Below are 16,843 nucleotides of genomic sequence, written 5' to 3'. Positions count from 1 at the left end.
TATAGTGTCAGTGTATATCACGTTATTACCCAGAATTTTACAAGCTGTTTTCTATAGAATGTATTATAGATACGAGGAACGGTTCAGAGATACAATCCTTAGATAATACTTCCCTTGCAATGTTAACATTGTCTGAGTTGCAGTATAACACACCAAGGACAAACAGTAACAAGTAGTATCAGATTTATTAGTTAGACATATAGTCCTTCCATTACTAAGATTTTCTCTTAAAATGATCAGAATTAAATAACTTTTACTGACAAGATGATTGCTGCAGAATTTTGTAGCTTCATAGTTGGTGAAATACCTGGGAATTACACATTAACACTGGAGAAACGAAGAAAGTGAATATTCATACTTCTGGAAACAGCGTACATCATTCGTCAGAGATCTTCTTCATGACGTATACCAATGTGTAGCAAAACGAATAAAACTTTGATGAGAATGAAAGTGATTCATATTACTTACGTAAAAAAAACGATATCATCGCATTAATGATAAATGTGGTCAGTAGCGAGAAGAACATATGCTAGACATAGCTTATTACACCATTACCGAAGGCAGCCTGGAACAGTCTTTACATAAAAATTGAAAAATACTGAAGCAGAAACTAAACTAGTAAATTGGCCTGTACCTTCCCCACGAGATTATCAAATCACCTCTCGTGGACGTGTGAGCCGAACAGCAAATAAGTGGCGATGGGTGCTGAGCGAAATAATGAAATTACAATCTTCAAATCGGTACTTTGTGCCGCAGCTACTCGTTGTGATAAGATTCTGCATTTGTAGCACTAAATCGCTCCAGGCAAATGCCGGGATGGTTCCTTTGAAAGGGCACGGCCGCCTGTCTTCCCCGTCTTTTCCTAATCCGATGAGACCGATGATCTGGCTGTTTGGTCTCCCAAACAATCCAAATCAGAAACCGGCTCTGTGCTCCACCGAAGCACGCGCCGAATCTGATGAATCCACAGAGAACTTTTCCTTTTCCAACAGTTTAAACACATAAAGCAGATTTGCGCTAGATTGAAGTACACGTAGAATCAGAAGAACCCGTAGAGACCTAGTCAAAATTAACTAGTGTAATGTCGTGTAACCGAGTGACAGAAAACTAAATAAATAAGCAAACCGATGAGGCGTACCTTAACGAAATCGTATCAACAGACCAGAATAGTGTAACGGTAGAATGGTAGGACCACACTGACAAAGAAGTGTACACATTTAAACAGAATACACAGAGCTGCCGCCGTAACTTCAGGGTCGGAGGGTAAAGCGGGCACGGACAGTAGGCGGGCAACAGAATGAGGCTTGCATGCAATGCCTGCAGACGGCGCATAAAGGTTGCGCCGAAAACATTTATGTAACAGCATATTTAATGCTCTCGACAAAATATTTAAAAATGGTTGATTCACTATTATGGAGTTAAGCGGTTACAATTAATCAGAACACCGATGCCCATTAAAGAATCTTAAAATTACTCCAGGTAGATAAAATAGCATCAGCCGTAACTGAAAAACCGTAAGATAACCACCAAGGATGGGAGTCATCCCAATAATTGGGTATAAAACAAATTCTTAAAACAGAAAATCCCGACTCTTATTTAAAAATATAACTTCTAGGAATGAATCTTTGGGGGAGGGGGGAGGGGGGAGGAGGCGGGGGGGGGGGGGGAAGTATGAGGGCAGGGGAGGAGGGAATAATGAAACAGAAACAGAACCTATTAAAATTGCATAAACAAATCCATGTAAAACTTTTAAAAACTGACATCATTGAATCATAATAGCCTTGATTCTTACAGAAACTGTTCGTCAGCTGTACACGTATGCTTAACGATTTCCGTCTTTTCCAATAATTCAAGCTTTTTGCATTTCCGAGCACAATGTAAGATGCAGAGGTCATCAAACGTGGGTAGTTGGTATCCTGCAGTCTTCAAATGTTCAGCAAATGCAGAGTGCTTCTTTACTTGACCTTTATTGTGCGGTAAAAAGCTAATTTCCGCACTCATTGGTGGTGAAGAAAGATTCGATTGGGTGTTCTTTTTGTTACCTGTTAATTTTCTTTTTTATGTTTTATCTGCATCCATGGGTTACAATCATTAGTAGCTGCAATATACTGTAAGTTATGAAGCTCTCTGACAGACCATATAAAAGGAAAAGAAAATTAACGGGTAATAGGAACAATACGATATTAAATCTTTTGTCACCCCTAATTAGATATACAATGTTTCCGTTTCTGGGGAAATTATCATATCATTTATCTAAGGTATTCAAAGATCTCTACGTCTGAGCAGAATTTTCACCGCATAATAAAGTTCAGAACCATTACGTGCATAATGAGAGGCCTTCTAAAGATCGGCATGCCTCTTCCGAGATTTACAAATCAGATTGCTATTTCTGACCTAAATTCCATATTGGTTAAACTGGAAGAATGTTTCGAAGGAGATTTAGCGTGCATTTGCTAACCAAAACAGGTCAAGTGAAGCGGCACTCTACCAAGGAAAAAGTTCATGGCTCACTACATTTACGCTGTTCATTTTCGTATCAGACCTAATATTTTAAGTTATTGTTTCCTCACTAGTAACTGCACTTGCGACGCTTTTTGGAAGGTGTTTACATATACAACTGAATTTTCCTGTAAGATTATATCTACATACAAGACATAGTTGAGGATATATAGCGTCACACACATTGAGGTGTGTGAAAAACTGCCACATCATTTATGACGGTTAAATTTATTATTGCTAACCCGTTGATGTAGCATTAATCGCTGAAAATGTAGATGATCTGAAAATAATGGACACAAAACTATTTCAAAAGCAAAGTAAGTTGGATTAGAGGTAAATGACGACAAAACACAGATCATGAGGGTACAAGGAAATGACAAGAAAAATGATGGGAAACCATACAGACTGATGACCGTATTTTTGAAGAAGCCGAAGAGTATAAATATCTGGGGGCTGGAGTAAATAACAGAAAACATAAGAAGGAAGAAATAGAAGCGATGATAAAACCAGCATCCAGAGCATCATATTCACTAAAATACTACTATTGTCAACATTTTATCAAGACGAAACAAAACAAGGATACATGAAACTACAATCACCCAAGTATTAGAGGGCAGAAATTTGGAGTATAGATAAGTATACAGAGAGAAAGATGGGGTTTTTCATACAAAATACTGCGGAAAATATTTGGAACAGTTTGTGAAGCATAAGAATGGCGAGCAAGAACAAGCAGCGAGCTCTGGGAGGTATATAATGAACCACTTAATGTTGCGAAAGGCAACAAAAGGAGGCCAAGACGGGTCGGGAATGTCTATACAAGAGATGAGGGATCGATACTGAAAGATGTGTCGGAGAAGATAACCTAACGACGGACAGCTTTGGCAGACCGAAAATAAGATGTAGAAACCAGGTATCAAAGGATCTTCATATATTTGGAGAAAGGGAATAAGATTCCAAGGACAGAAAGTTGGGGCGAAGGCTACTTCAGTTGGCGGAAAAGCTACTGCGGTTTGTAGGGCCAGCAGAGTAAGAGTAAATAATCAGCTGAACCGATTTCGTATAAATTTGGTAAGAAGATAGCCTGAACTCTGTGACAGAACGGAAGCCACTTTAGAAAGTGTGTAGTACAAGACACCTGTTGATTTAAAGACTATTACGCGAATTAGTAAAAGCATTTACTCTTTGAAGAAATATTTACTCTTTCAGTCTTGAACTTTATCATATTTATGGGAATACTTTTCTTGGTTGATATGTCCTACGTCATACTATTCAAAGTAATGAATACAATGCTTATACAGTCTTCAATGTGTTTATTATATTTACTCTTATTATATTTACTCTTTCAGTCTTGAACTTTATCATATTTGTGAGAATGCTTTTCTTGGTTGATATGTGCTACGTCATACTATTCAAAGTAATGAATGCAATGCTTATACAGTCATCAATGTGTTTATTCCATATTTCTACGCTATTTGTTGCCTAATGCACATGTTGCATCATGCATAGCTGCTATGCTTACTATCAAGTACTTGGGAGAGAACGTAGTGACTTGCAGCAGCTTCTACACCCCGTTTTGTTGCCCTTCATGGAAAGACATCCTGGTCTTATATTTAAGCAAGATATCGTCCGACCACACATAGCGAGAGTTTCTTCTGATTGTCTTCGTGCTTGTCAAACCCTTCCTTGGCCAGCAAGGCCGCCGGACCTGATCCTAACCGAGAACGTTTGGAGCTTAATGGGCAGGACCCTGCAACCAGCTCTGGATCTTGACGATGTAACGCTCCAGTTGGACAGAATTTCGCAAAATATGCCTCAGGAGGACATCCAACAACTCTGTCATTCATAACTGCTTGCATAAGGGACAGAGATGGACCAACGCGATACTCGCTTGCTGTTTGTGAAGCTCTTTTTCTGGAATAAACCATTATAGTCAATTATTTGTGTGTAGATGTGAATCACATCTACCAGTTACCGCCCCATTCGGGTAATTCCCTTGTGGTGTGCCATTGTAGTTTCTCACTTACAGGTACCTCGTGCAAGAAGGAGAAAAGTGTACCAGCATATTCTGCATTTCAACAGTGGCTGGATCATCGCCTACAGAGACTGAACTTTATTGGTCAATGGCAATGTTATAGGCGGTGCTCTAAATCTCATTATTGTCATGAAATATGAAACTGATAGGCTTCGGAAGTTCCTACTCACCTTACACACCTTACACACACCATGCAGGAATCAGCCGGCCGCTGTTGAGGCTCCGAGGTGAACAAACGTTGTCAGATTGCATCATTTTCGTATTGGTCCAACAACTACCATGATAATGTGGCAAAACGATCACGTCTGATACGCACAGTAGTCATTTCGTTTCTCAGGTGTTAAGTCCTGTAGCTGTGCCCTATCTGTGAAGACTGCATGTCTTTTAACAAGACAAGGCAAGAGCATCTGTTGGGAAGATAAGGAATTAGGACATCTTCCACAGAATAGGAGAAGACAGGAATATGTGGAAAACACTGACAAAAGAAGGGACATTTAGATGGGACATACGTTAAGGCATAGGGGAATAACGTCCATGGTACTAGGGGGAGCTGTATGGTGTAAAAACTGTAAGGAACCACAGAGATTGTAATACATCCAACAGATAACAGAGGACTTATGGAGTAAGTGCTAATCTGTAGTGAGGAAGTTATTTTGTGAAAAGAATTCGCGGCAAGTCGCATCGAATAAGTTATTATATAGGGTGGTCCACTGAGCGTGACCGGGCCAAATATCTCACGAAATAAGCGTCAAACGAAAAAACTACAAAGAACGAAACTTGTCTAGCTTGAAGGGCGAAACCAGACGGCGCTATGGTAGGCCCCCTAGATAGCGCTGCCATAGGTCAAACGGATATCAACTGCTTTTTTAAAATAGGAACCCCCATTTTTTATTACATATTCGTGTAGTACATAAATAAATATGAATGTTTTAGTTGGACTACTTTTTTAGCTTTGTGATGGATGGCGCTGTAATAGTCACAAACGTATGGCTCACAATTTTAGACGAGCAGTTGGTAACAGGTAGGCTTTTTAAATTAAAATACAGAACGTAGGTAAGTTTGAACATTTTATTTCGGTTGTTCCAATGTGATACATGTACCTTTGTGAACTTATCATTTCTGAGAACGCATGCTGTTACAGCGTGATTACCTGTAAATACCACATTAATGCAATAAATGCTCAAAATGATGTCCCTCAACCTCAATGCATTTGGCAATACGTGTAACGACATTCCTCTCAACAGCTAGTAGTTCGCCATCCATAATGTTCGCACATGTATTGACAACGCGCTGACGCATGTTGTCAGGCGTTGTCGGTGGATCACAATAACAAATATCCTTCAACTTTCCCCACAGAAAGAAATCCGGGGACGTCAGATCCTGTGAACGTGCTGGCCATGGTATGGTGCTTCGACGACCAATCCACCTGTCATGAAATCTGCTATTCAATACCGCTACTTCAACCGCACGCGAGCTATGTGCCGGACATCCATCATGTTGGAAGTACATCGCCATTCTGTCATGGAGTGAGACATCTTGGAGTAACATCGGTAGAACATTACGTAGGAAATCAGCATACACTGCACCATTTAGATTGCCATCGATAAAATGGGGCCAATTATCCTTCCTCCCATAATGCCGCACCATACATTGACCCGCCATGGTCGCTGAGCCGGCCGAAGTGGCCGAGCGGTTAAAGGCGCTACAGTCTGGAACCGCTCAACCGCGACGGTCGCAGGTTCGAATCCTGCCTCGGGCATGGATGTGTGTAATGTCCTTAGGTTAGTTAGGTTTAAGTAGTTCTAAGTTCTAGGGGACTTATGACCCCAGCAGTTGAGTCCCATAGTGCTCAGAGCCATTTGAACCATGGTCGCTGATGTTCCACTTGTCGCAACCATCGTAGATTTTCCGTTGCTCAATAGTGCATATTACGCCTGTTTACGTAACCGCTGTTGGTGAATGACCCTTCGTCGTTAAATAGAACGCGTTCAAAAAATCTGTCATCGTCCCGTAATTTCTCTTGTGCCCAGTGGAAGAACTGTGCACGACGTTCAAAGTCGTCGCCATGCAATTCCTGGTGCTTAGAAATATGGTACGGGTGAAGTCGATGTTGATGTAGCATTCTCAACACCGACGTTTTTGAGATTCCCGATTCTCGCGCAATTTGTCTGCTACTGATGTGCGGATTAGCCGCGACAGCAGCTAAAACACCTACTTGGACAGCGTCATTGTTGCAGGTCATGGTTGACGTTTCACATGTGGCTGGACACTTCCTGTTTCCTTAAATAACCTAACTATCCGGCGAACAGTCCGGACACTTGGATGATGTCGTCCAGGATACCGAGCAGCATAGATAGCAAATGCCCGTTGGGCATTTTGATCACAATAGCCATACATCAACACGATATCGACCTTTTCCGCAATTAGTAAACAGTCCATTTTAACACAGGTAATGTATAACGAAGCAATTACCGTCCGGACTGGCGGAATGTTACGTGATCACATTGGAACAACCGAAATAAAATGTTCAAACTTACCTACGTTCTGTATATTAATTTAAAAAACCTACCTGTTACCAACTGTTCGTCTAAAATTGTGAGCCATACGTTTGTGACTATTACAGTGCCATCTATCACAAAGCGAAAAAAATGGTCCAACTAAAACATTCATATTTATTTACATACTACACGAATATGTAATAAACAATGGGGGTTCCTATTTAAAGAAACGCAGTTGATATCCGTTTGACCTATGGCAGCGCCATCTAGGGGGCCAACCATAGCGCCATCTGGTTTCCCTCTTCAAGCTAAACCAGTTTCGTTCTTTGTAGTTTTTTCGTTTGATGCTTATTCGTGAAATATTTGGCCAGGTCACTATCAATGAACCACCCTGTATATGTGCTTTCTATGTCGTTGTGGCCTATCTCGATGCAGAACGTGCTCGACTGTTTCCTTGGCAAACAGGTTCTCCAGATCTCCCACCCGCTGGAAATATCTGGTTATGTGGCTTCCGAGACTACCATCCCACTTCTCGCCCAAAATTACAATTGCTGAACTCAGTCATAGACGTTAATCAGCGTAAAATGCTGTACCGGCCTGTTACCCAAGGTTACTTTGACTCGGTGACCAGTAGGGTTGTTGTCACCTGAACTTGCGATTCTTTATAGTAAATTTCGCAGTCTCTTTGCCAAAGATCAACTAAAAATTTAATGATGAAATCTTCCTAATAAGTAAAATTTCGTTGCATATAGACCTACGTCTGCATTTACAAGTATACACCGCAAGCCAGCCCATGGTGTGTAGTACAGGGTACCTTGTGCAACACTACCGCTTCCTCATTTTCCTGCTCCACTCGCGAATAGTTCGTGAGCTCGAATCTCTCTGATTTTACTTTCTCTGTCTTTTCCCAAGATATTGGTAGAAGGACGCAGCTTATTTATTGATTCCTCTAGAAAAATATGTCCTCGGAAGTTTTAAAATAAACTCAACATGCCGCAGAACGCCTTTCCTACAGCGTCTGCGACTGGTGTTGCCTGAGCATCTTCGTGACGCTTTCGTGTTTACAAAAACAACCTGTAACGGAACTCACTGGTGTTGGTCAATAAAATTCTTCTGGGTTTGAGGCCTCATTGTCATCTGTAAAATTCCGAAGTTTCGGCTACTGTTGCAAGGTGGCTTCCTCAGGGTGTATAGCAATACACACTCGCCGAAACGTCGGAATTTTACAGATAACAATGAGGCCTCAAACCCAGAAGAATTTTATTGCCTCTGACAACGGAAGACTACGTTTACACTCGGTGGCTTTGTTTGAATTTTCTGTCTCTCTTCTATCCAACCTGTCTCGTACACATCATAGACAGGCAAGCAGATTTCACTAAGTGGTTTGTAAGCTACTGTCTTTGCGGGCCACTACGCTGCCCAGTCATTCTTTCACTGAAACTCAGTTTCGAATTTGCCTTACCTACGATTAGTTTTACGACCACGTTCCACTTTAAAGCACTCCATATGCACACTCTTAGATATTTCATGCATGTCACTGCTACCAGTGATTGACCTACAGCCGCGTAATAATAGAATGACAATGCATCCTTCTATCTGTGTGCAATACGTTGATGGCTATTCATTCTGGTGATGCAGATTTACTTTTCAGACGTGTATCTCTAGTTGTTATCTCCCGCATTAGAAAATTGCAGTGAAATGCAGGAAGATGTGCAGCGGATAGGCACGTGGTGCAGGGAGTGGCAACTGACCCTTAACATAGACAAAAGTAATGTATTACGAATTAATAGAAAGAAGGATCCTTTATTGTATGATTATATGATAGCGTAACAAACACTGGTAGCAGTTGCTTCTGTAAAATATCTGGGAGTATGTGTACGGAACGATTTGAAGTGGAATGATCATATCACATTAATTGTTAGTAAGGCGGGTGCCAGGCCGAGATTCATTGGGAGAGTCCTTAGAAAATGTAGTCCATCAACAAAGGAGGTGGCTTACAAAACACTCGTTCGACCTATACTTGAGTATTGCTCATCAGTGTGGGATCCGTACCAGATCGGGTTGACGGAGGAGATAGAGAAGATCCAAAGAAGAGCGGCGCGTTTCGTCACAGGGTGATTTGGTAAGCGTGATAGCGTTACGGAGATGTTTAGCAAACTCAAGTGGCAGACTCTGCAAGAGAGGCGCTCTGGATCGCGGTGTAGCTTGCTGTCCAGGTTTAGAGAGGGTGCGTTTCTGGATGAGGTATCGAATATATTGCTTCCCCGTACTTATACCTCGCGAGGAGATCACAAATGTAAAATTAGAGAGATTCGAGCGCGCAAGGAAGCTTTCCGGCAATCGTTCTTCCCGTGAACCATGCGCGACTGGAATAGGAAAGGGAGGTAATGACAGTGGCACGTAAAGTGCCCTCTGCCACACACCGTTGAGTGACTTGCGGAGTATAAATGTAGATGTACTTTCCACTGCTCTTCCTCATTTTTTCCGCCCACCACACAACTAATCTCCCAACGTAAACGTCGTCCAGGGCACTCGGCCTGGCTGCCACATCGTAGTTACGCCACCGCGCAGAGGTAAGCGGAGCTGGTCAACGCTGCCCGCCTTCGCGCTGTGTTACATCGAGAGGATCTCTAGTGTCCAGCAGCTGCTGGGAAGCCGGGTGGCTGCCTTGGCCGTGGCGTGCAGGAGACGGGACGAGGGCCGGCTGGAGCGGCAGGTTCAATGTCGTGCGCGATAGAAGCCTAGGCGCGCCGATGTGGGTCGATCTGGCGCGCGGAGAAAGTGACGGGCGGCGGCTGCTGCTGCCTCAGCACCAGTGGGCGGCCTTCCCGGGGGCCGCGCGCCGTAAACCACCGGCCGGGCCGGGCGGGCTGCGCTCGCCGCACGCTCCGCGAGGCTTTCTCGGCGCCTGGCGCCTCTCCGCTGCGCCCACTCGCTGCTGCGCTCCCTCTCGTCCCGGCTTATGACCAACGTACGGTCCGACTCCCTCTATGGACGCCCTGTTATGAAAACATACATACCGTGCTCGCCATTAAAATTGCTAAACCAGGAGCTCTAGCAAATAACGAAACTTTACTTACACAACTGGCCATTAAAATTGCTACGCCACGAAGATGACCTGCTGCAGACGCGAAATTTAACCGGCAGGAAGAAGATGCTGTGATATGCAAATGATAAGCTTTACAGAGCAATCACGCAAGGTTGGCGCCGGTGGCGACACCTACACCGTGCTGACATGAGGAAAGTTTTCAACCGATTTCTCATACACAAACAGCAGTTGACCGGCGTTGCCTGGTGAAACGTTGTTGTGATGCCTCGTGTAAGGAGGAGAAATGCGTACCATCACGTTTCCGGCTTAGACAAAGGTCGGATTGTAACCCACCGCGATTGCGGTTTATCGTATCGCGACATTGCTGCTCGCGTTGGTCGAAATCCAATGACTGTTAGCAGAATATGGAAACGGTGGGTTCAGGAGAGGAATGCGGAACGCCGTGCTGGATACCAACGGCCTCGTGTCACTACCAGTCGAGATGACAGGCCTCTTATCCGCATGGCTGTAACGGATCGTGCAGCCACGTCTCGATCCCTGAGTCAGCGGATGGGGACGTTTGCAAGACAACAACGACCTGCACGAACAGTTCGATGACATTAGCAGCGGCATGCACTATCGGCTCGGAAACCATGGCTGCGGTTACCCTTGACACTGCATCACAGACAGGAGCGCCTGCGATGGTGTACTCAACGACGAACCTGGGTGCACGAATGGCAAAACGTCATTTTTTCGGATGAATCCAGGTTCTGTTTACAGCGTCGTGATGGTCGCATCCGTGTTTGGCGACATCGCGGTGAACGCACATTGGAAGCGTGTATTAGTCATAGCCATACTAGCGTATCACCCGGCGTGATGGTATGCGGTCCCATTGGTTACACGTCTCGGTCACCTCTTGTTCGCATTGACGGCACTTTGAACAGTGGGTGTTACAGTTCAGATGCGTTACGGCCGTGGCTCGACCCTTCATTCGATCCCTGCGAAACTCTACATTTCAGCATGAAAATGTAATCACATGTCAGTTCTAGTATAATATATTTGTCCAATGAATACACGTTTATCATCTACATTTCTTCTTGGTGTAGCAATTTTAATGGCCAGTAGTGTATTTTTGGTACACAGTATAGCAGGTTGGAGAGGTTGAGATCCTGCCTGTCCCTCCTAAAATCATCGATTCCGTAATGGCAATCGTGGAATCCCAACGAACGCGGCTCTGATATTGTGGAAAATTAAACTTCAGATTCAACATGCTATGATCCTGCCATTGTCAAATTCTAGCACGTGTTGGTACACGTGTCTTATTTTTACGATAGTTTAAAAAACAGTCAACATTCAAATGTGATCTCTAAAGTAACAACTAGACATGGCATGAACCATCCTGGCTCATTAAAACTGTGTGCCTGAACAGGTGCGCTTTTCTGATGTTTCCCAGGTAGGAGTCGAGGTACTGGTGGAAGCACAGCTGTGAGGAGAGGTCGTGAGCCATTCTTGGGCAGCTCAGGTGGAAGAACACTTGCCTGCGATATACAAAGATCCCGAGTTCAAGTCTCAGTCCAGCACACATTTTCACTCTGACACGAAATTTCATATCAGCCCACACTCCGCCGCAGAATGGAAATTTCATTGTACTCGTAGATATGGAATTTTTCCTTATAAAGACTGTCCCAAAAAAAAGATAAAAAAAACAAAAAAAAACACCGACAACGCTCAGTATGTTGTACGGAATGGCATGCTGAACGGTCTTCAGCCATATCCGGATTTGCACAGCTTGGGCACTGGAGATCGTCTAAGTCTGTGATGGGTCCCAGTTTCATATTACATCGATAAACCCAACATGAGTAACATGTCGCACTGCCGGCATTACTAACGGATTTCGAAATGCATACCGCCCACTTCTATGCAGAGGCTACCTAAGTCGGCGGTGTCGAGCCTCATGCACATGAGCCAGTGCGTGTTATTGTCTTTAAAGTGTTTCATTCGCTCTCTGCACTCGGACGGTAAGATCGTCTACTGATGTTACAGGTGTGCCAAGACCCATCAAATGTCATTTCTCAGAGTGCGGCTTAACCCAATTCAAACACGAGAATGGAAAAATTTTGCACTAAAGCGCCAAAGGAACAAGTATAGGCAAGCGTATTCAAATACGGAGATACGTAAACGGGCAAAATACGGCGCTGCAGTCAGCAATGCCTATATAAGACAACAAGTGTCTGGCGCAGTTGTTAGACCGGTTACTCCTGCTATAGTGCCAGATTATCAAGATTTAAGTAAGTTTGAACGTGGTGTTACAGTCGGCGCACGAGCGATGGGACACAGTATTTCCGAGCTAGAGATGAAGATTTCCCTATATGTTCATTTCACGAGTGTACCGTGAATAGACCTTGCCGTTGGTGGGAAGGCTTGCGTGCCTCAGCGATACAGACAGCCGTACCGCAGGTGCTACCACAACGGAGGGGTATCTGTTGAGAAACCAGAAAAACGTGTGGTTCCTGAAGAGGGGCAGCAGCCTTTTCAGTAGTTACAGGGGCAACAGTCTGGATGATTGACTGAACTGGCCTTGTAACATTAACCAAAATGGCCTTGCTGTGCTGGTACTGCGAACGGCTGAAACCAAGGGGAAACTACAGCCGTAATTTTTCCCGAGGGCGTGCAGCTATACTGCATGGTTAAATGATGATGGCGTCCTCTTGGGTAAAATGTTTCGAAGGTAAAATAGTCCCCCATTCGGATCTCCGGGCGGGGACTACTCAGGAGGACGACGTTATCAGGAGAAAGGAAACTGGCGTTCTACTGATCGGAGAGTGGAATATCAGATCCCTTAATCTGGCAGGTAGGTTAGAGAATTTAAAAAGGGAAATGGATAGGTTAAAGTTAGATATAGTGGGAATTAGTGAAGTTCGGTAACAGGAGGAACAAGACTTCTGGTCAGGTGAATACAGGGTTATAAATACAAAATCAAATACGGCTAATGCAGGAGCAGGTTTAATAATGAATAAAAAATAAGAGTGTGGGTAAGCTACTACAAACAACATAGTGAACGCATTATTGTGGCCAAGATAGACACGAAGCCCACGCCCACCACAGTAGTACAAATGTATATGCCAACTAGCTCCACAGATGACGAAGAGATTGAAGAAATGAACCACGAGATAAAAGAAATTATTCAGATACTGAAGGGAGACAAAAATTTAATAGTCATGGGGGACTGGAATTGGATAGTAGGAAAAGTAAGTGAAGGAAAAGTAATGGGTGAATATGGAATGGGGCTAAGGAATGAAAGAGGAAGCCGCCTGGTAGAATTTTGCCCAGAGCATAGCTAACACTTGGTTTAAGAACCATAAAAGAAGATTATATACGTGGAAGAGACCTGGAGACGCTGGAAACTTTCAGATAGTTTATATAATGGTAAGACAGAGATTTAGGATCCTGGATTCAAATTGTAAGACATTTCCAGGGGCAGATGTGGACTCTGACCACAATCTTTTCGTCATGAGCTGAAGATTTAAGTTGAAGAAACTACAAAAAGGTAGGAATTTAAGGAGGTGGGACCTGCATAAACCGAAAGAACCAGAAGTTGTAGAGAGTTTCTGAGAAAGCATTAGGGAACATTTGACAAATACGGGGGAAAGATATACATTAGAAGAACAATGGGTAGCTCTGAGAGATGAAATACTGAAGGCAGCAGAGGATGAAGGAGGTAAAAAGACGAGAGCTGGTAGAAATCCGTGGGTAACAGAAGAGATAATGAATGTAATTGACCAAAAAGGGAAAATATAAAAATGCAGTAAATGAAACAGGCAGAAACGAGTACAAACGTCTCAAATGTGAGACCGGCAGGAAGTTCAAAACAGCTAAACAGGGATGACTAGAGGACAAATGTAAGGATGTAGAGGCATATATCACTAGGTGGTGGTGGTGGTTAGTGTTTAACGTCTCGTCGACAACGAGGTCATTAGAGACGGAGTGCATGCTCGGGTTAGGGAAGGATTGGGAAGGAAATCGGCCGTGCCCTTTCAAAGGAACTATCCCGGCATTTGCCTGAAACGATTTAGGGCAATCACGGAAAACCTAAATCAGGATGGCTGGAGACGGGATTCAACCGTCGTCCTCCCGAATGCGACTCCAGTCTGCTAACCACTGCGCCACCTCGCTCGGTTTATATCACTAGGAATAAGATAGATACTGCCTATAGGAAAATTAAAGAGGCCTTTGGAGGAAAGACAACCACTTGTATGAATACCAAGAACTCATATGGAAAACCAGTTCTAAGCAAAGAATGGAAAGCAAAAAGGTGGAAGGAGTATATAGAGGGTTTATGCAAGGGCGATGTACTTGAGGGCAATATTATGGAAATGGAAGAGGACGTAGATGAAGTTGAAATTGGAGATACGATATTACGTGAAGAGACTGACAGAGGACGGAAAGACCCAAGTCGAAACAAGTCCCCGGAAATAGACAACATTCCATTACAGCTAATGATAGCCTTGGAAGAGCCAGCCATAACAAAACTCTTCCATCTAGTGAGCAAGATGTGTGAGACAGGCGAAATACCCTCAGACTTCAAGAAGAATATAATAATTCCAATCCTAAAGAAAGCAGGTGTCGACAAGTGTGAAAACTACCGAACTATTAGTTTAATAAGTCACTGCTGCAAAATACTAACATGAATTCTTTACAGACGAATGGAAAAACTGGTAGAAGACGAATTCGGAGAAGATCAGTTTGGATTCCGTAGAAATGTTGGAACACGTGAGGCAATACTGACCCTACGACTTGTCTAAGAAGAAAGATTAAGGGAAGGAAAACCTACGTTTCTAGAATTTGTAGACTTAGGGAAAGCTTTTGACAATGTTGACTGGAATACTCTCTTTCAAATTCTGAAGTAGGGACATGAAAGGGAAGCAGTGGTTGGGAAGGGAGTGAGACAGGGTTGTAGCCTATCCCCGATGCTATTGAGTCTGTATATTGAGCAAGCATTAAAGAAAACAAAAGAAAAGTTCGGAGTAGGTATTAAAATCCATGTAGAAGAAATAAACACTTTGAGGTTCGCCGATGACACTGTAATTCTGTCAGAGACAGCAAAGGACCTGGAAGAGCAGTTGAACGGAATGGACAGTGTCTTGAAAGGAGGATATGAGATGAACACCAACAAAAGTAAAACGAGCATAATGGAATGTGGTCGAATTCAATCAGGCGATGCTGTGGGAATTAATTAGGAAATGAGTCACTTAAAGTAATAGATGAGTTTTGCTGTTTGGGGAGCAAAGTAACTGATGATGGTCGAAGTAGAGAGGTTATAAAATGTAGACTGGCAATGCAAGGAAAGCGTTTCTGAAGAAGAGAAATTTGTTAACATCGAATGCAGACTTAAAAGTCAGGAAGTCTTTTCTAAAAGTATTTGTATAGAGTGTGGCCCTGTATGGAAGTGAAACATAGACGATGAATAGTTGATACAAGAACAGATTAAAAGCTTTCGAAATGTGGTGCTACAGGAGAATGCTGAAGATTAGATGGGTAGATCACGTACCTAATGAGGAGGTACTGAATAGAATTGGGGAGAAGAGATATTTGTGGCACAACTTGACTAGAAGAAGGGATCGGTTGATAGGACATGTTCTGTGGCATCAAGGGACCACCAAATTAGTATTGGAGGGCAGCGTGGAGGGTAAAAATTGTAGAGGGAGACCAAGAGATGAATACAGTAAGCAGATTCAGAAGGATATAGGTTGCAGTAGGTACTTGGAGATGAAGAAGCTTGCACAGGATAGAGTAGCATGGAGAGCTTCATCAAACCATTCTCTGGACTGAAGACCACAACAACACCGCGAATATCAGGAATCCGGTAAACCAACAAATTTCCGACATCCCTGCGGCTGGAAAACGATCCTGCAACAACGGAACCAAAGGCGACTGAAGAGAATCGTTCAGTGCGACTGAAGGGGTATCCTTCTTCACAGTGCTGCTGATTTCAATTCTGGGCCATCAACAAATGTCAGCGTGCGAACCTTTCAGCGAATCATTATCAATAAGGGCTTCTGAGCCGGAGGTCCACTCGTGTGCCCTTGATGACTGCCCAACACAAAGCTTTAACCCTCGCGAGAGCCCGTCAACACCGACAATCGATTGTTGATGATTGGAAATATGTTGCCTGGTCGGATGAGTCTCTTTTCATATTGTATCGAGGCAATGGACGTGTACGGGTATGGAGACAACCTCATGAATCCATGAACCCTGCATGTCATCAGGGGACTGTCGAAGATCGTGGAGGCTCTGCCTGGATACGACTCTGACAGGCGACACATACGTAAGCATCCTGTCTGATCAGGATGTCGATTGAGCATTCAGACGGACTTGTGCAATTCCAGCAGGACGTTGCGATACCCCTACAGGTCCACAATTGGTACAGAGTGGCTCCAGAAACACTGTTCCGAATTTAAACAGCATGTCTGGGATGCCTCACATCGACCTGTTCAAAAGACATCTCCACCCCCCACGTGCCCTTACGGATTTATGGACAGCCGTTCAGGATTCGTGGTGTCAACTCCCTCCATCACTACTTCAGACTTTATTCTAGTCCATACAACATCATGTTGCGGCAGTTCTGCTTGCTCCCGGGAGCCCTATACGATATTTGACATGTCTACAAGTTGCTTTGGCCCTTCACTGCATATATAACCCCGCGATGTTTTTTTCCCCCCGCTTTTTCTTTTTCTTAAAAACAGAAAAAAAGAAGAAAATAATGTTCGGGAGAGAGAAATCCCTTTA

Source organism: Schistocerca americana, chromosome 4 (assembly GCF_021461395.2).
Source record: "Schistocerca americana isolate TAMUIC-IGC-003095 chromosome 4, iqSchAmer2.1, whole genome shotgun sequence".
Lineage (NCBI taxonomy): Eukaryota > Metazoa > Arthropoda > Insecta > Orthoptera > Acrididae > Schistocerca > Schistocerca americana.
This window is presented reverse-complemented; position numbering follows the sequence as displayed.